The sequence below is a fragment of the Cavia porcellus genome, unplaced genomic scaffold, assembly GCF_034190915.1.
Source record: "Cavia porcellus strain 051 isolate PalLab524CR breed Dunkin Hartley unplaced genomic scaffold, mCavPor4.1 scaffold_9, whole genome shotgun sequence".
Classification (NCBI taxonomy): Eukaryota; Metazoa; Chordata; class Mammalia; order Rodentia; family Caviidae; genus Cavia; species Cavia porcellus.
In genome coordinates this window covers 94,345,619-94,365,003 of record NW_026947492.1, presented here as the reverse complement: position 1 = coordinate 94,365,003, position 19,385 = coordinate 94,345,619, and positions in this window count along the sequence as shown.

Genomic DNA, 19,385 nt, shown 5'->3' with positions numbered 1-19,385 from the left:
CACAGGAAGTAGGATTCAGGGAATACAATTACGGAAGTAGAACACAGCAAGCAATGTTCAGGAAATAGGCCTCATGAAGCAGAATCCAGGAGCTAGGATTCAGGATATAGAATTCCTCAAGTAGAACAAAGGAAGTAGGATTCAGGAAACAGAATTCCAGCAGTAGAACACAGGAAATAGGATTCAGGAAATAGAACTCAGGAAGTAGAACACAGGATGTCAGATTCATGAAATAGGCCCTATGAAAGAGAGCACAGGAAGTTGGATTCAGGAAATCGAACTCAGGAAGTAGACCACACGAAAAAGCATTCAGGAAATAGGCCTCAAGAAGGAGAACACAGGAAGTAGGATTCAGCGAATACAATTACGGAAGTAGAACACAGCAAGCAATATTCAGGAAATAGGCCTCATGAAGCAGAATCCAGGAGCTAGGATTCAGGATATAGAATTCCTCAAGTAGAACAAAGGAAGTAGGATTCAGGAAACAGAATTCCAGCAGTAGAACACAGGAAATAGGATTCAGGAAATAGAACTGAGGAACGAGAACACTGGAAGTAGGATTCAGGAAATAGAACTCAGGAAGTACAACGCAGGATGTAGTATTCTGCAAATAGGCCTCATGAAAGAAAGCACAGGAAGTTGGATTCAGGAAATAGAACTCAGGAAGTAGAACACAGGAAGTAGGATTCAGGAATACAACATAGGAAGCAGAAAACAGGAATTCAGATTCAGAAGTAGAACTCAGGAAGCAGTACACAGGGAGTAGCTTTCAGGAAATAGAATTCCGGAAGTGGAACACAGGAATTAGGAGTCAGTAAATGGAACTCAGGATGTAGAACAAAAGACTAAGATTCAGCAAATAGAACTCAGGAAGGAGAACACAGGGAGTAGGATTCAGGCAATGGAATTCCAGAAGTCGAACACAGGAAGCAGGATTCAGGAAATAGAATTCCAGAAGTAGAACACAGGAAGTAGTATTCAGGAATTAATCCTCATGAAGGGTAAAATAGGAAGTAGCATTCAGGGACAAGAAATCCCGAAGTAGAACACAGGAACAAGGATTCAGGAAATAGAATTCCTGAAGTACAACATAGGAAGTAAAATTCAGGAAATAGAATCCCGGAAGTAGATCTCAGCAAGTAGGATTGACAAAAGAGAATTGCGGAAGTACAACACTGGAATTCGGATTCACAAAATAGAACTCAGGAAGGAGAACACAGGAATTAACATTCAGGAAATAGAACTCAGGAAGGAGAACACAGAAGTAGGATTCAGGAAACAGAATTCCGGAAGAAGAACACAGGAAGTAGAATTCAGGAAATAGAACTCAGGAAGTAGAACACAGGAAATAGGATTCAGGAAAAAGAATTCCTGGATTACAACACAGGAAATAAAATTTAGGAAATAGAACTCCCAAAGGAGAACACAGGAAGTAAGATTCAAGAAACGAAACTCAGGAAGGAGAACACAGGAATTAGGATTGAGGAAATAGAACTCAGGAAGTAGAACACAGGAAGTAGGATTCAGGGAATACAATTCCAGAAGTAGAACACAGGAAGTAGGATTCTGTAAATAGATCTAAGCAAGTAGAACACAGGATGTAGGATACTGGAAATAGGCCTCATCAAAGAGGGCACAGGAAGTTGGATTGAGGAAATAGACCTCAGGAAGCACAACAAAGGAAGTAGGATTCAAGAAATAGAATTCTGGAATTAGCACACAGGAAGTAGGGTTTAGGAAATAGGATTCTGGAAGTAGAACACAGGAATTAGAATTCAGGAAATAGATCTTAGGAAGTAGAATACAGGAATTCAGAATAAGAAATAGAACTCAGGAAGAGAACACAGGGAGAAGGATTCAGGAAATAGAATTCCGGAAGTATAACACAGGTAGCAAGATTCAGGAAATAGAATTCCGCAAGTAGAACACAGGAAGTAGTGTATAGGAAATAGGTCTCATGAAGGAGAACACAGGAAATAGAGTTCAGGGAATAGAATTCCGAAAGTAGAACACAGGAAATAGGTTTCAGGAAATAGATCTTATGGAGTAGAACTCAGGAAATAGAATTCAGGAAATAGAATTCCTGAAGTAGAACACAGGAATTACGATTCAGGAAATAGAATTTAGGAAGCACAACACAGGAAGTAGGAGTCAGGAAATAAAACTCCGGAAGCAGAACACAGGAAGTAGGATTCAGGAAATAGGACTAATGATAGAAAAGACAGGAAGTTGGATTCGGGAAAGAGAAATACAGAAGTACAACTTGAGAAGTAAGTTTCATTAAATAGAACTCCTTCCTGAGTTCTATTGAAGGACAACACAGGAAGAAGGATTCAGGAAATAGAACTCAGGAAGCAGAACACAGGAAGTAGGATTCACGAAATAGTCCTCATGAAGGAGAGAACAGGAAGTTGGATGCAGGAAACACAACTCAGGAAATAGAACACAGGAAGTAGGATTCCGGAAATAGAATTCTGGAAGGAGAACACAGGAAGTAGAATTTAGGAAATAGAATTCCGGAAGTACAACACAGGAAGTAGGATTCAGGAAATAGATCTGAGGAAGTAGAACACAAGAATAAAATTCAGGAAAGATAACTCAGGGAGTAGGTCACAGGAAGTAGGATTCAGGAAGTAGAACTTAGGAAGTAGAACACAGGATTCAGATTCAGAAAGAGAACTCAGGAAGCAGAACACAGGGAGTAGGATACAGGAAATAGAATTCCAGAAGTGGAACACAGGAAACAAGATTCAGAAAATAGAATGCCGGAGGTAGAACACATGAAGTAGTATTCAGGAAATCGGTCTCATGAAGGAGAACACAGGAAGTAGGATTCAAGGAATAGAATTCAGGAAATAGAACACAGGAAATAGGATTCAGGAAATAGAACTCAGGAAGTAGAACACAGGATGTCAGATTCATGAAATAGGCCCTATGAAAGAGAGCACAGGAAGTTGGATTCAGGAAATCGAACTCAGGAAGTAGACCACACGAAAAAGCATTCAGGAAATAGGCCTCAAGAAGGAGAACACAGGAAGTAGGATTCAGCGAATACAATTACGGAAGTAGAACACAGCAAGCAATATTCAGGAAATAGGCCTCATGAAGCAGAATCCAGGAGCTAGGATTCAGGATATAGAATTCCTCAAGTAGAACAAAGGAAGTAGGATTCAGGAAACAGAATTCCAGCAGTAGAACACAGGAAATAGGATTCAGGAAATAGAACTGAGGAACGAGAACACTGGAAGTAGGATTCAGGAAATAGAACTCAGGAAGTACAACGCAGGATGTAGTATTCTGCAAATAGGCCTCATGAAAGAAAGCACAGGAAGTTGGATTCAGGAAATAGAACTCAGGAAGTAGAACACAGGAAGTAGGATTCAGGAATACAACATAGGAAGCAGAAAACAGGAATTCAGATTCAGAAGTAGAACTCAGGAAGCAGTACACAGGGAGTAGCTTTCAGGAAATAGAATTCCGGAAGTGGAACACAGGAATTAGGAGTCAGGAAATGGAACTCAGGATGTAGAACAAAAGACTAAGATTCAGCAAATAGAACTCAGGAAGGAGAACACAGGGAGTAGGATTCAGGCAATGGAATTCCAGAAGTCGAACACAGGAAGCAGGATTCAGGAAATAGAATTCCAGAAGTAGAACACAGGAATTACTACTCAGGAAATCGGCCTCATATAGAGAACACAGGAAGTAGGATTCAAGGAATAGTATTCCGGAAGTAGCAGACAGGAAATAGAACTCAGGAAGTAGAACACAGGAAGTAGCATTCAGAAAATAGAACTTAGGAAGTAGAACAGAGGAAGTAGGATTCAGGAAATAGAATTCCATATGTAGAAAACAGGAAGTAGTATTCAGGAAATAGGTCTCATTAAGGAGCACACAGGAAGTTGGATTCAGGAAAGAGAAATGAGAAAATAGAACACAGGAAGTGGAATTCAGGAAATAGAACTCAGGAAGTAGAACACAGGAAGTAAGATTCAGGAAATAGGTCTCATGAAGGAGAGCACAGGAAGTTGAATTCAGGAAATAGAACTCAGAAAGGAGAACACACGTAGTAGGATTCAGCAAGTAGAACTCCGGACAGGAATTAGGATTCAGAAAATAGAATTGCCTAAGTAGAACCCAAGAAGTAGTATTTAGGAAATAGGCCTGATGAAGGAGAACACAGGAAGTGATATTCACAGAAAAGAATTCTGGAGGTAGAACAAGGGAAGTAGCATTCAGGGAACAGAATTCCAGAAGTGAACCCAGGAAGTAGGATTCAGGAAATAATCCTCATGAAGGAGAATATAAGAAGTAGGATTCAGGAAATAGAATTCCGGAAGTATGACACAGGAAGTAAGATTCAGGAAATAGCACTCAGGAAGGAGAACAGAGGAAGTATGACTCAGGAAATGGGATTCCGGTATTAGAGCACACGAATTCCGATTCAGGAAAAAGAATTCCGGAAGTACAACGTGGAATTAGGATTCACGAAATAGAACTCCGGAAGGAGAACACAGGAATTAACATTCAGGAAATAGAACTCAGGAAGGAGAACACAGGAAGTAGGATTCAGGAAACAGAATTCCAGAAGTAGAACACAGGAAGTAGTATTCAGGAATTAATCCTCATGAAGGGTAAAATAGGAAGTAGCATTCAGGGACAAGAAATCCCGAAGTAGAACACAGGAACAAGGATTCAGGAAATAGAATTCCGGAAGTACAACATAGGAAGTAAAATTCAGGAAATAGAATCCCGGAAGTAGATCTCAGCAAGTAGGATTGACAAAAGAGAATTGCGGAAGTACAACACTGGAATTCGGATTCACAAAATAGAACTCAGGAAGGAGAACACAGGAATTAACATTCAGGAAATAGAACTCAGGAAGGAGAACACAGAAGTAGGATTCAGGAAACAGAATTCCGGAAGAAGAACACAGGAAGTAGAATTCAGGAAATAGAACTCAGGAAGTAGAAGACAGGAAATAGGATTCAGGAAAAAGTATTCCTGGATTACAACACAGGAAATAAAATTTAGGAAATAGAACTCCCAAAGGAGAACACAGGAAGTAAGATTCAAGAAACGAAACTCAGGAAGGAGAACACAGGAATTAGGATTGAGGAAATAGAACTCAGGAAGTAGAACACAGGAAGTAGGATTCAGGGAATACAATTCCAGAAGTAGAACACAGGAAGTAGGATTCTGTAAATAGATCTAAGCAAGTAGAACACAGGATGTAGGATACTGGAAATAGGCCTCATCAAAGAGGGCACAGGAAGTTGGATTGAGGAAATAGACCTCAGGAAGCACAACAAAGGAAGTAGGATTCAAGAAATAGAATTCTGGAATTAGCACACAGGAAGTAGGGTTTAGGAAATAGGATTCTGGAAGTAGAACACAGGAATTAGAATTCAGGAAATAGATCTTAGGAAGTAGAATACAGGAATTCAGAATAAGAAATAGAACTCAGGAAGAGAACACAGGGAGAAGGATTCAGGAAATAGAATTCCGGAAGTATAACACAGGTAGCAAGATTCAGGAAATAGAATTCCGCAAGTAGAACACAGGAAGTAGTGTATAGGAAATAGGTCTCATGAAGGAGAACACAGGAAATAGAGTTCAGGGAATAGAATTCCAAAAGTAGAACACAGGAAATAGGTTTCAGGAAATAGATCTTATGGAGTAGAACTCAGGAAATAGAATTCCTGAAGTAGAACACAGGAATTACGATTCAGGAAATAGAATTTAGGAAGCACAACACAGGAAGTAGGAGTCAGGAAATAAAACTCCGGAAGCAGAACACAGGAAGTAGGATTCAGGAAATAGGACTAATGATAGAAAAGACAGGAAGTTGGATTCGGGAAAGAGAAATACAGAAGTACAACTTGAGAAGTAAGTTTCATTAAATAGAACTCCTTCCTGAGTTCTATTGAAGGACAACACAGGAAGAAGGATTCAGGAAATAGAACTCAGGAAGCAGAACACAGGAAGTAGGATTCACGAAATAGTCCTCATGAAGGAGAGAACAGGAAGTTGGATGCAGGAAACACAACTCAGGAAATAGAACACAGGAAGTAGGATTCCGGAAATAGAATTCTGGAAGGAGAACACAGGAAGTAGAATTTAGGAAATAGAATTCCGGAAGTACAACACAGGAAGTAGGATTCAGGAAATAGATCTGAGGAAGTAGAACACAAGAATAAAATTCAGGAAAGATAACTCAGGGAGTAGGTCACAGGAAGTAGGATTCAGGAAGTAGAACTTAGGAAGTAGAACACAGGATTCAGATTCAGAAAGAGAACTCAGGAAGCAGAACACAGGGAGTAGGATACAGGAAATAGAATTCCAGAAGTGGAACACAGGAAACAAGATTCAGAAAATAGAATGCCGGAGGTAGAACACATGAAGTAGTATTCAGGAAATCGGTCTCATGAAGGAGAACACAGGAAGTAGGATTCAAGGAATAGAATTCAGGAAATAGAACACAGGAAATAGGATTCAGGAAATAGAACTCAGGAAGTAGAACACAGGATGTCAGATTCATGAAATAGGCCCTATGAAAGAGAGCACAGGAAGTTGGATTCAGGAAATCGAACTCAGGAAGTAGACCACACGAAAAAGCATTCAGGAAATAGGCCTCAAGAAGGAGAACACAGGAAGTAGGATTCAGCGAATACAATTACGGAAGTAGAACACAGCAAGCAATATTCAGGAAATAGGCCTCATGAAGCAGAATCCAGGAGCTAGGATTCAGGATATAGAATTCCTCAAGTAGAACAAAGGAAGTAGGATTCAGGAAACAGAATTCCAGCAGTAGAACACAGGAAATAGGATTCAGGAAATAGAACTGAGGAACGAGAACACTGGAAGTAGGATTCAGGAAATAGAACTCAGGAAGTACAACGCAGGATGTAGTATTCTGCAAATAGGCCTCATGAAAGAAAGCACAGGAAGTTGGATTCAGGAAATAGAACTCAGGAAGTAGAACACAGGAAGTAGGATTCAGGAATACAACATAGGAAGCAGAAAACAGGAATTCAGATTCAGAAGTAGAACTCAGGAAGCAGTACACAGGGAGTAGCTTTCAGGAAATAGAATTCCGGAAGTGGAACACAGGAATTAGGAGTCAGGAAATGGAACTCAGGATGTAGAACAAAAGACTAAGATTCAGCAAATAGAACTCAGGAAGGAGAACACAGGGAGTAGGATTCAGGCAATGGAATTCCAGAAGTCGAACACAGGAAGCAGGATTCAGGAAATAGAATTCCAGAAGTAGAACACAGGAATTACTACTCAGGAAATCAGCCTCATATAGAGAACACAGGAAGTAGGATTCAAGGAATAGTATTCCGGAAGTAGCAGACAGGAAATAGAACTCAGGAAGTAGAACACAGGAAGTAGCATTCAGAAAATAGAACTTAGGAAGTAGAACAGAGGAAGTAGGATTCAGGAAATAGAATTCCATATGTAGAAAACAGGAAGTAGTATTCAGGAAATAGGTCTCATTAAGGAGCACACAGGAAGTTGGATTCAGGAAAGAGAAATGAGAAAATAGAACACAGGAAGTGGAATTCAGGAAATAGAACTCAGGAAGTAGAACACAGGAAGTAAGATTCAGGAAATAGGTCTCATGAAGGAGAGCACAGGAAGTTGAATTCAGGAAATAGAACTCAGAAAGGAGAACACACGTAGTAGGATTCAGCAAGTAGAACTCCGGACAGGAATTAGGATTCAGAAAATAGAATTGCCTAAGTAGAACCCAAGAAGTAGTATTTAGGAAATAGGCCTGATGAAGGAGAACACAGGAAGTGGGATTCACAGAAAAGAATTCTGGAGGTAGAACAAGGGAAGTAGCATTCAGGGAACAGAATTCCGGAAGTGAACCCAGGAAGTAGTATTCAGGAAATAATCCTCATGAAGGAGAATATAAGAAGTAGGATTCAGGAAATAGAATTCCGGAAGTATGACACAGGAAGTAAGATTCAGGAAATAGCACTCAGGAAGGAGAACATAGGAAGTATGATTCAGGAAATGGGATTCCGGTATTAGAGCACACGAATTCCGATTCAGGAAAAAGAATTCCGGAAGTACAACGTGGAATTAGGATTCATGAAATAGAACTCCGGAAGGAGAACACAGGAATTAACATTCAGGAAATAGAACTCAGGAAGGAGAACACAGGAAGTAGGATTCAGGAAACAGAATTCCAGAAGTAGAACACAGGAAGTAGTATTCAGGAATTAATCCTCATGAAGGGTAAAATAGGAAGTAGCATTCAGGGACAAGAAATCCCGAAGTAGAACACAGGAACAAGGATTCAGGAAATAGAATTCCGGAAGTACAACATAGGAAGTAAAATTCAGGAAATAGAATCCCGGAAGTAGATCTCAGCAAGTAGGATTGACAAAAGAGAATTGCGGAAGTACAACACTGGAATTCGGATTCACAAAATAGAACTCAGGAAGGAGAACACAGGAATTAACATTCAGGAAATAGAACTCAGGAAGGAGAACACAGGAAGTAGGATTCAGGAAACAGAATTCCGGAAGAAGAACACAGGAAGTAGAATTCAGGAAATAGAACTCAGGAAGTAGAAAACAGGAAATAGGATTCAGGAAAAAGAATTCCTGGATTACAACACAGGAAATAAAATTTAGGAAATAGAACTCCCAAAGGAGAACACAGGAAGTAAGATTCAAGAAACGAAACTCAGGAAGGAGAACACAGGAATTAGGATTGAGGAAATAGAACTCAGGAAGTAGAACACAGGAAGTAGGATTCAGGGAATACAATTCCAGAAGTAGAACACAGGAAGTAGGATTCTGTAAATAGATCTAAGCAAGTAGAACACAGGATGTAGGATACTGGAAATAGGCCTCATCAAAGAGGGCACAGGAAGTTGGATTGAGGAAATAGACCTCAGGAAGCACAACAAAGGAAGTAGGATTCAAGAAATAGAATTCTGGAATTAGCACACAGGAAGTAGGGATTAGGAAATAGGATTCTGGAAGTAGAACACAGGAATTAGAATTCAGGAAATAGATCTTAGGAAGTAGAATACAGGAATTCAGAATAAGAAATAGAACTCAGGAAGAGAACACAGGGAGAAGGATTCAGGAAATAGAATTCCGGAAGTATAACACAGGTAGCAAGATTCAGGAAATAGAATTCCGCAAGTAGAACACAGGAAGTAGTGTATAGGAAATAGGTCTCATGAAGGAGAACACAGGAAATAGAGTTCAGGGAATAGAATTCCGAAAGTAGAACACAGGAAATAGGTTTCAGGAAATAGATCTTATGGAGTAGAACTCAGGAAATAGAATTCAGGAAATAGAATTCCTGAAGTAGAACACAGGAATTACGATTCAGGAAATAGAATTTAGGAAGCACAACACAGGAAGTAGGAGTCAGGAAATAAAACTCCGGAAGCAGAACACAGGAAGTAGGATTCAGGAAATAGGACTAATGATAGAAAAGACAGGAAGTTGGATTCGGGAAAGAGAGATACAGAAGTACAACTTGAGAAGTAAGTTTCATTAAATAGAACTCCTTCCTGAGTTCTATTGAAGGACAACACAGGAAGAAGGATTCAGGAAATAGAACTCAGGAAGCAGAACACAGGAAGTAGGATTCACGAAATAGTCCTCATGAAGGAGAGAACAGGAAGTTGGATGCAGGAAACACAACTCAGGAAATAGAACACAGGAAGTAGGATTCCGGAAATAGAATTCTGGAAGGAGAACACAGGAAGTAGAATTTAGGAAATAGAATTCCGGAAGTACAACACAGGAAGTAGGATTCAGGAAATAGATCTGAGGAAGTAGAACACAAGAATAAAATTCAGGAAAGATAACTCAGGGAGTAGGTCACAGGAAGTAGGATTCAGGAAGTAGAACTTAGGAAGTAGAACACAGGATTCAGATTCAGAAAGAGAACTCAGGAAGCAGAACACAGGGAGTAGGATACAGGAAATAGAATTCCAGAAGTGGAACACAGGAAACAAGATTCAGAAAATAGAATGCCGGAGGTAGAACACATGAAGTAGTATTCAGGAAATCGGTCTCATGAAGGAGAACACAGGAAGTAGGATTCAAGGAATAGAATTCAGGAAATAGAACACAGGAAATAGGATTCAGGAAATAGAACTCAGGAAGTAGAACACAGGATGTCAGATTCATGAAATAGGCCCTATGAAAGAGAGCACAGGAAGTTGGATTCAGGAAATCGAACTCAGGAAGTAGACCACACGAAAAAGCATTCAGGAAATAGGCCTCAAGAAGGAGAACACAGGAAGTAGGATTCAGCGAATACAATTACGGAAGTAGAACACAGCAAGCAATATTCAGGAAATAGGCCTCATGAAGCAGAATCCAGGAGCTAGGATTCAGGATATAGAATTCCTCAAGTAGAACAAAGGAAGTAGGATTCAGGAAACAGAATTCCAGCAGTAGAACACAGGAAATAGGATTCAGGAAATAGAACTGAGGAACGAGAACACTGGAAGTAGGATTCAGGAAATAGAACTCAGGAAGTACAACGCAGGATGTAGTATTCTGCAAATAGGCCTCATGAAAGAAAGCACAGGAAGTTGGATTCAGGAAATAGAACTCAGGAAGTAGAACACAGGAAGTAGGATTCAGGAATACAACATAGGAAGCAGAAAACAGGAATTCAGATTCAGAAGTAGAACTCAGGAAGCAGTACACAGGGAGTAGCTTTCAGGAAATAGAATTCCGGAAGTGGAACACAGGAATTAGGAGTCAGGAAATGGAACTCAGGATGTAGAACAAAAGACTAAGATTCAGCAAATAGAACTCAGGAAGGAGAACACAGGGAGTAGGATTCAGGCAATGGAATTCCAGAAGTCGAACACAGGAAGCAGGATTCAGGAAATAGAATTCCAGAAGTAGAACACAGGAATTACTACTCAGGAAATCGGCCTCATATAGAGAACACAGGAAGTAGGATTCAAGGAATAGTATTCCGGAAGTAGCAGACAGGAAATAGAACTCAGGAAGTAGAACACAGGAAGTAGCATTCAGAAAATAGAACTTAGGAAGTAGAACAGAGGAAGTAGGATTCAGGAAATAGAATTCCATATGTAGAAAACAGGAAGTAGTATTCAGGAAATAGGTCTCATTAAGGAGCACACAGGAAGTTGGATTCAGGAAAGAGAAATGAGAAAATAGAACACAGGAAGTGGAATTCAGGAAATAGAACTCAGGAAGTAGAACACAGGAAGTAAGATTCAGGAAATAGGTCTCATGAAGGAGAGCACAGGAAGTTGAATTCAGGAAATAGAACTCAGAAAGGAGAACACACGTAGTAGGATTCAGCAAGTAGAACTCCGGACAGGAATTAGGATTCAGAAAATAGAATTGCCTAAGTAGAACCCAAGAAGTAGTATTTAGGAAATAGGCCTGATGAAGGAGAACACAGGAAGTGGGATTCACAGAAAAGAATTCTGGAGGTAGAACAAGGGAAGTAGCATTCAGGGAACAGAATTCCAGAAGTGAACCCAGGAAGTAGGATTCAGGAAATAATCCTCATGAAGGAGAATATAAGAAGTAGGATTCAGGAAATAGAATTCCGGAAGTATGACACAGGAAGTAAGATTCAGGAAATAGCACTCAGGAAGGAGAACAGAGGAAGTATGACTCAGGAAATGGGATTCCGGTATTAGAGCACACGAATTCCGATTCAGGAAAAAGAATTCCGGAAGTACAACGTGGAATTAGGATTCAGGAAATAGAACTCAGGAAGGAGAACACAGGAAGTAGGATTCAGGGAACAGAATTCCGGAAGTAGAACACAGGAAGTAGTATTCAGGAAATAATCCTCATGAAGGAGAATATAAGAAGTAGGATTCAGGAAATAGAATTCCGGAAGCAGGAAACAGGAAGTAGTATTCAGAAAGTATTCATGAAGGACAACACAGGAAGTAGGACTCATGGAATAGAATTCCAGAAGTAAACACAAGAAGTAGGATTCAGGAAATAGAATTCCGGAAGTATGACACAGGAAGTAAGATTCAGGAAATAGCACTCAGGAAGGAGAACAGAGGAAGTATGATTCAGGAAATGGAATTCCGGTATTAGAGCACACGAATTCGGATTCAGGAAAAAGAATTCCGGAAGTACAACGTGGAATTAGGATTCACGAAATAGAACTCAGGAAGGAGAACACAGGAAGTAGGATTCAGGAAACAGAATTCCAGAAGTAGAACACAGGAAGTAGTATTCAGGAATTAATCCTCATGAAGGGTAAAATAGGAAGTAGCATTCAGGGACAAGAAATCCCGAAGTAGAACACAGGAACAAGGATTCAGGAAATAGAATTCCGGAAGTACAACATAGGAAGTAAAATTCAGGAAATAGAATCCCGGAAGTAGATCTCAGCAAGTAGGATTGACAAAAGAGAATTGCGGAAGTACAACACTGGAATTCGGATTCACAAAATAGAACTCAGGAAGGAGAACACAGGAATTAACATTCAGGAAATAGAACTCAGGAAGGAGAACACAGGAAGTAGGATTCAGGAAACAGAATTCCGGAAGAAGAACACAGGAAGTAGAATTCAGGAAATAGAACTCAGGAAGTAGAAAACAGGAAATAGGATTCAGGAAAAAGAATTCCTGGATTACAACACAGGAAATAAAATTTAGGAAATAGAACTCCCAAAGGAGAACACAGGAAGTAAGATTCAAGAAACGAAACTCAGGAAGGAGAACACAGGAATTAGGATTGAGGAAATAGAACTCAGGAAGTAGAACACAGGAAGTAGGATTCAGGGAATACAATTCCAGAAGTAGAACACAGGAAGTAGGATTCTGTAAATAGATCTAAGCAAGTAGAACACAGGATGTAGGATACTGGAAATAGGCCTCATCAAAGAGGGCACAGGAAGTTGGATTGAGGAAATAGACCTCAGGAAGCACAACAAAGGAAGTAGGATTCAAGAAATAGAATTCTGGAATTAGCACACAGGAAGTAGGGATTAGGAAATAGGATTCTGGAAGTAGAACACAGGAATTAGAATTCAGGAAATAGATCTTAGGAAGTAGAATACAGGAATTCAGAATAAGAAATAGAACTCAGGAAGAGAACACAGGGAGAAGGATTCAGGAAATAGAATTCCGGAAGTATAACACAGGTAGCAAGATTCAGGAAATAGAATTCCGCAAGTAGAACACAGGAAGTAGTGTATAGGAAATAGGTCTCATGAAGGAGAACACAGGAAATAGAGTTCAGGGAATAGAATTCCGAAAGTAGAACACAGGAAATAGGTTTCAGGAAATAGATCTTATGGAGTAGAACTCAGGAAATAGAATTCCTGAAGTAGAACACAGGAATTACGATTCAGGAAATAGAATTTAGGAAGCACAACACAGGAAGTAGGAGTCAGGAAATAAAACTCCGGAAGCAGAACACAGGAAGTAGGATTCAGGAAATAGGACTAATGATAGAAAAGACAGGAAGTTGGATTCGGGAAAGAGAAATACAGAAGTACAACTTGAGAAGTAAGTTTCATTAAATAGAACTCCTTCCTGAGTTCTATTGAAGGACAACACAGGAAGAAGGATTCAGGAAATAGAACTCAGGAAGCAGAACACAGGAAGTAGGATTCACGAAATAGTCCTCATGAAGGAGAGAACAGGAAGTTGGATGCAGGAAACACAACTCAGGAAATAGAACACAGGAAGTAGGATTCCGGAAATAGAATTCTGGAAGGAGAACACAGGAAGTAGAATTTAGGAAATAGAATTCCGGAAGTACAACACAGGAAGTAGGATTCAGGAAATAGATCTGAGGAAGTAGAACACAAGAATAAAATTCAGGAAAGATAACTCAGGGAGTAGGTCACAGGAAGTAGGATTCAGGAAGTAGAACTTAGGAAGTAGAACACAGGATTCAGATTCAGAAAGAGAACTCAGGAAGCAGAACACAGGGAGTAGGATACAGGAAATAGAATTCCAGAAGTGGAACACAGGAAACAAGATTCAGAAAATAGAATGCCGGAGGTAGAACACATGAAGTAGTATTCAGGAAATCGGTCTCATGAAGGAGAACACAGGAAGTAGGATTCAAGGAATAGAATTCAGGAAATAGAACACAGGAAATAGGATTCAGGAAATAGAACTCAGGAAGTAGAACACAGGATGTCAGATTCATGAAATAGGCCCTATGAAAGAGAGCACAGGAAGTTGGATTCAGGAAATCGAACTCAGGAAGTAGACCACACGAAAAAGCATTCAGGAAATAGGCCTCAAGAAGGAGAACACAGGAAGTAGGATTCAGCGAATACAATTACGGAAGTAGAACACAGCAAGCAATATTCAGGAAATAGGCCTCATGAAGCAGAATCCAGGAGCTAGGATTCAGGATATAGAATTCCTCAAGTAGAACAAAGGAAGTAGGATTCAGGAAACAGAATTCCAGCAGTAGAACACAGGAAATAGGATTCAGGAAATAGAACTGAGGAACGAGAACACTGGAAGTAGGATTCAGGAAATAGAACTCAGGAAGTACAACGCAGGATGTAGTATTCTGCAAATAGGCCTCATGAAAGAAAGCACAGGAAGTTGGATTCAGGAAATAGAACTCAGGAAGTAGAACACAGGAAGTAGGATTCAGGAATACAACATAGGAAGCAGAAAACAGGAATTCAGATTCAGAAGTAGAACTCAGGAAGCAGTACACAGGGAGTAGCTTTCAGGAAATAGAATTCCGGAAGTGGAACACAGGAATTAGGAGTCAGGAAATGGAACTCAGGATGTAGAACAAAAGACTAAGATTCAGCAAATAGAACTCAGGAAGGAGAACACAGGGAGTAGGATTCAGGCAATGGAATTCCAGAAGTCGAACACAGGAAGCAGGATTCAGGAAATAGAATTCCAGAAGTAGAACACAGGAATTACTACTCAGGAAATCGGCCTCATATAGAGAACACAGGAAGTAGGATTCAAGGAATAGTATTCCGGAAGTAGCAGACAGGAAATAGAACTCAGGAAGTAGAACACAGGAAGTAGCATTCAGAAAATAGAACTTAGGAAGTAGAACAGAGGAAGTAGGATTCAGGAAATAGAATTCCATATGTAGAAAACAGGAAGTAGTATTCAGGAAATAGGTCTCATTAAGGAGCACACAGGAAGTTGGATTCAGGAAAGAGAAATGAGAAAATAGAACACAGGAAGTGGAATTCAGGAAATAGAACTCAGGAAGTAGAACACAGGAAGTAAGATTCAGGAAATAGGTCTCATGAAGGAGAGCACAGGAAGTTGAATTCAGGAAATAGAACTCAGAAAGGAGAACACACGTAGTAGGATTCAGCAAGTAGAACTCCGGACAGGAATTAGGATTCAGAAAATAGAATTGCCTAAGTAGAACCCAAGAAGTAGTATTTAGGAAATAGGCCTGATGAAGGAGAACACAGGAAGTGGGATTCACAGAAAAGAATTCTGGAGGTAGAACAAGGGAAGTAGCATTCAGGGAACAGAATTCCGGAAGTGAACCCAGGAAGTAGTATTCAGGAAATAATCCTCATGAAGGAGAATATAAGAAGTAGGATTCAGGAAATAGAATTCCGGAAGTATGACACAGGAAGTAAGATTCAGGAAATAGCACTCAGGAAGGAGAACATAGGAAGTATGATTCAGGAAATGGGATTCCGGTATTAGAGCACACGAATTCCGATTCAGGAAAAAGAATTCCGGAAGTACAACGTGGAATTAGGATTCATGAAATAGAACTCCGGAAGGAGAACACAGGAATTAACATTCAGGAAATAGAACTCAGGAAGGAGAACACAGGAAGTAGGATTCAGGAAACAGAATTCCAGAAGTAGAACACAGGAAGTAGTATTCAGGAATTAATCCTCATGAAGGGTAAAATAGGAAGTAGCATTCAGGGACAAGAAATCCCGAAGTAGAACACAGGAACAAGGATTCAGGAAATAGAATTCCGGAAGTACAACATAGGAAGTAAAATTCAGGAAATAGAATCCCGGAAGTAGATCTCAGCAAGTAGGATTGACAAAAGAGAATTGCGGAAGTACAACACTGGAATTCGGATTCACAAAATAGAACTCAGGAAGGAGAACACAGGAATTAACATTCAGGAAATAGAACTCAGGAAGGAGAACACAGGAAGTAGGATTCAGGAAACAGAATTCCGGAAGAAGAACACAGGAAGTAGAATTCAGGAAATAGAACTCAGGAAGTAGAAAACAGGAAATAGGATTCAGGAAAAAGAATTCCTGGATTACAACACAGGAAATAAAATTTAGGAAATAGAACTCCCAAAGGAGAACACAGGAAGTAAGATTCAAGAAACGAAACTCAGGAAGGAGAACACAGGAATTAGGATTGAGGAAATAGAACTCAGGAAGTAGAACACAGGAAGTAGGATTCAGGGAATACAATTCCAGAAGTAGAACACAGGAAGTAGGATTCTGTAAATAGATCTAAGCAAGTAGAACACAGGATGTAGGATACTGGAAATAGGCCTCATCAAAGAGGGCACAGGAAGTTGGATTGAGGAAATAGACCTCAGGAAGCACAACAAAGGAAGTAGGATTCAAGAAATAGAATTCTGGAATTAGCACACAGGAAGTAGGGATTAGGAAATAGGATTCTGGAAGTAGAACACAGGAATTAGAATTCAGGAAATAGATCTTAGGAAGTAGAATACAGGAATTCAGAATAAGAAATAGAACTCAGGAAGAGAACACAGGGAGAAGGATTCAGGAAATAGAATTCCGGAAGTATAACACAGGTAGCAAGATTCAGGAAATAGAATTCCGCAAGTAGAACACAGGAAGTAGTGTATAGGAAATAGGTCTCATGAAGGAGAACACAGGAAATAGAGTTCAGGGAATAGAATTCCGAAAGTAGAACACAGGAAATAGGTTTCAGGAAATAGATCTTATGGAGTAGAACTCAGGAAATAGAATTCCTGAAGTAGAACACAGGAATTACGATTCAGGAAATAGAATTTAGGAAGCACAACACAGGAAGTAGGAGTCAGGAAATAAAACTCCGGAAGCAGAACACAGGAAGTAGGATTCAGGAAATAGGACTAATGATAGAAAAGACAGGAAGTTGGATTCGGGAAAGAGAGATACAGAAGTACAACTTGAGAAGTAAGTTTCATTAAATAGAACTCCTTCCTGAGTTCTATTGAAGGACAACACAGGAAGAAGGATTCAGGAAATAGAACTCAGGAAGCAGAACACAGGAAGTAGGATTCACGAAATAGTCCTCATGAAGGAGAGAACAGGAAGTTGGATGCAGGAAACACAACTCAGGAAATAGAACACAGGAAGTAGGATTCCGGAAATAGAATTCTGGAAGGAGAACACAGGAAGTAGAATTTAGGAAATAGAATTCCGGAAGTACAACACAGGAAGTAGGATTCAGGAAATAGATCTGAGGAAGTAGAACACAAGAATAAAATTCAGGAAAGATAACTCAGGGAGTAGGTCACAGGAAGTAGGATTCAGGAAGTAGAACTTAGGAAGTAGAACACAGGATTCAGATTCAGAAAGAGAACTCAGGAAGCAGAACACAGGGAGTAGGATACAGGAAATAGAATTCCAGAAGTGGAACACAGGAAACAAGATTCAGAAAATAGAATGCCGGAGGTAGAACACATGAAGTAGTATTCAGGAAATCGGTCTCATGAAGGAGAACACAGGAAGTAGGATTCAAGGAATAGAATTCAGGAAATAGAACACAGGAAATAGGATTCAGGAAATAGAACTCAGGAAGTAGAACACAGGATGTCAGATTCATGAAATAGGCCCTATGAAAGAGAGCACAGGAAGTTGGATTCAGGAAATCGAACTCAGGAAGTAGACCACACGAAAAAGCATTCAGGAAATAGGCCTCAAGAAGGAGAACACAGGAAGTAGGATTCAGCGAATACAATTACGGAAGTAGAACACAGCAAGCAATATTCAGGAAATAGGCCTCATGAAGCAGAATCCAGGAGCTAGGATTCAGGATATAGAATTCCTCAAGTAGAACAAAGGAAGTAGGATTCAGGAAACAGAATTCCAGCAGTAGAACACAGGAAATAGGATTCAGGAAATAGAACTGAGGAACGAGAACACTGGAAGTAGGATTCAGGAAATAGAACTCAGGAAGTACAACGCAGGATGTAGTATTCTGCAAATAGGCCTCATGAAAGAAAGCACAGGAAGTTGGATTCAGGAAATAGAACTCAGGAAGTAGAACACAGGAAGTAGGATTCAGGAATACAACATAGGAAGCAGAAAACAGGAATTCAGATTCAGAAGTAGAACTCAGGAAGCAGTACACAGGGAGTAGCTTTCAGGAAATAGAATTCCGGAAGTGGAACACAGGAATTAGGAGTCAGGAAATGGAACTCAGGATGTAGAACAAAAGACTAAGATTCAGCAAATAGAACTCAGGAAGGAGAACACAGGGAGTAGGATTCAGGCAATGGAATTCCAGAAGTCGAACACAGGAAGCAGGATTCAGGAAATAGAATTCCAGAAGTAGAACACAGGAATTACTACTCAGGAAATCGGCCTCATATAGAGAACACAGGAAGTAGGATTCAAGGAATAGTATTCCGGAAGTAGCAGACAGGAAATAGAACTCAGGAAGTAGAACACAGGAAGTAGCATTCAGAAAATAGAACTTAGGAAGTAGAACAGAGGAAGTAGGATTCAGGAAATAGAATTCCATATGTAGAAAACAGGAAGTAGTATTCAGGAAATAGGTCTCATTAAGGAGCACACAGGAAGTTGGATTCAGGAAAGAGAAATGAGAAAATAGAACACAGGAAGTGGAATTCAGGAAATAGAACTCAGGAAGTAGAACACAGGAAGTAAGATTCAGGAAATAGGTCTCATGAAGGAGAGCACAGGAAGTTGAATTCAGGAAATAGAACTCAGAAAGGAGAACACACGTAGTAGGATTCAGCAAGTAGAACTCCGGACAGGAATTAGGATTCAGAAAATAGAATTGCCTAAGTAGAACCCAAGAAGTAGTATTTAGGAAATAGGCCTGATGAAGGAGAACACAGGAAGTGGGATTCACAGAAAAGAATTCTGGAGGTAGAACAAGGGAAGTAGCATTCAGGGAACAGAATTCCAGAAGTGAACCCAGGAAGTAGGATTCAGGAAATAATCCTCATGAAGGAGAATATAAGAAGTAGGATTCAGGAAATAGAATTCCGGAAGTATGACACAGGAAGTAAGATTCAGGAAATAGCACTCAGGAAGGAGAACAGAGGAAGTATGACTCAGGAAATGGGATTCCGGTATTAGAGCACACGAATTCCGATTCAGGAAAAAGAATTCCGGAAGTACAACGTGGAATTAGGATTCAGGAAATAGAACTCAGGAAGGAGAACACAGGA